Raw genomic sequence first — 2,019 nt, 5'->3', positions numbered from 1 at the left:
CACTTTCTGAGAGAGAATACCTTTCATAAACTTTGTATAACTAGGCATCTGCTCAAGAGCCTCAGCGAAAGGTATGTTGATATGAAATTTCTTGAACACGTCCAGAAACTTCTCAAATTGCTTATCCAGCTTTTTCTTCTGCAACCACTTAGGAAAAGGCGGTGGAGGATAGATCTGTTTCTCCCCTGTATTACCCTCATGAGGAGTGCGCTCAATATTAGTCTTCCTTGGTTCCACTTCTGCTTCATGCTGCTCTACTTCTTCTTCAGCCCCAGCTACTTCATTTGAAACTTGAGTTTGGCTGGGATTTGCAACCTTCCCAGACCTCAAATAGATTGCCTTCACCTGCTCCTTAGCTTCCCTCTTTCCTGGTACTTCAGTGTCATTAGGTAGTGTACCAGGTTGATGATTTAGCAAGGCATTGGCAATTTGTCCAATTTAGATTTCCAAGGTCTTGATAGAAACAGTTTGGCTTTTGCAAATAAGCTTCAACTCCTCTAATTCAGATTTTTCATTAGAGTGTTGCAGCTGAAGTTGCTGTCTTGGTGCATATTGCGGTTGGTGAAAACCAGGGGGGTTGTACTGCTTTACTGGGTACTGCTGATAAGGCTGTTGAACCGCATTTTGAGTGTTGTTCCAGCTGAAATTAGGATGATTATGGTTGTTAGGATGATAGGTGGCTGGCATAGGGTGTTACGACCGCTGAAAGTTGCTCACAAACTAAGCTGATTCACTAGAAATAGCACACTGATCAGTCTCATGGGCACCAATACAAAGCTCACAGACACTAGTGATTTGATTAACTCCATAATTAGCCAAAGTGTCCACCTTCATCGTCAAAGCCTTAAGTTGGGCAGTTATAGCTGTTCTGCATCCAACTCCAGAATTCATGCTACTTTTCCCTGAGTCAGTCTCTGGGAAGGATTCTGGTATTCATTAGCAGCCATCAGTTCAATCAATTCATAAGCTTCATTATAGCTCTTAGCCCATAAGTCTCCTCCTGATGCTGCATCGAGCATGGGTCTAGAAGTAGCACCCAATCCATTATAGAAATAGTTTATAATCATCCAATCAGGCATGCCATGGTGTGGGAACTTCCTTAGCATCTCCTTATATCGATCCCAAGCCTCACACAGAGATTCTCCAGTTTGCTGAGCAAACTGAGTAAGAGCATTCCTGATTGCAGCAGTCTTTGCCATAGGGAAGAATTTAGTGAGAAACTTTTGAGCAAGATCTTCCAAAGTAGTGATAGACCCTGGTGGTAGAGAATATAACCAGCATTTTGCTTTATCCCTCAGAGAGAATGGAAAGAGTCACGACTTGATAGCATCTTCATTCACACCATTGAACTTCAAAGTGTCACAGGTCTCGATGAAATCCCTGATGTGCATGTTGGGGTCTTTTGTAGGAGAACCCCTAAACTGAACTGAGTTCTATATCATCTGAATCGTGCTTGACTTGATCTCAAAAGTTTTAGCCGAGATGGCTGGTCTGATGATGCTCGACTGAATATCATTGATCTTAGGCTGAGAATAGTCCATTAGAGCCTTGGGAATTTCTGCTTGATCTCCCATCACTACAAAAGCTGGTTCCTCGACTTTCTTTTCTTCTTCTACCTTCTCTTCCTCATCAACAACTTCCCTTCGAACCACTACAACTTCTTCCTCGACTTGATCCAGATTTCTCTTACGAGACCGAGAACGCGTATGCATACACGCTCGCTAGAGTACCTGAAATAAGACAATGAAACAGATAAGTAACAATGTCTGAGTCACTAAACTTTAACAACCACTGATGAAAAACACATAAACTAAAAATTAACACCAAATTCCCCAGCAGCGGCGCCAAAAACTTGTTAATGGCTAAACACGCGCTAAAATACACGCAATTATACGCGTTCAGAAGTAATATACAATATCTTCTAGTTCATTCCCATAGAGAATCAGTTTGTAATTTCAGTCAATATATCTATGCAACAATGATATGGTTATTATCCAATACTAAGATGATTAACAAATT

At 41.4% G+C, this 2,019-nt stretch overlaps 1 non-coding gene across 1 annotated transcript; it reads left to right on the top strand.

Moving 5' to 3' along the window:
- The first annotated feature begins 1,077 nt into the window (after positions 1 to 1,077).
- On the top strand, positions 1,078 to 1,184 carry LOC141663175 (small nucleolar RNA R71). Its single transcript, XR_012551258.1, has one exon. It is a non-coding gene; the product is annotated as a small nucleolar RNA R71 (small nucleolar RNA).
- Positions 1,185 to 2,019: the final 835 nt, after the last annotated feature.

Source organism: Apium graveolens, chromosome 5 (assembly GCF_009905375.1).
Source record: "Apium graveolens cultivar Ventura chromosome 5, ASM990537v1, whole genome shotgun sequence".
Classification (NCBI taxonomy): domain Eukaryota; kingdom Viridiplantae; phylum Streptophyta; class Magnoliopsida; order Apiales; family Apiaceae; genus Apium; species Apium graveolens.
This window is presented reverse-complemented; position numbering and strand designations above follow the sequence as displayed.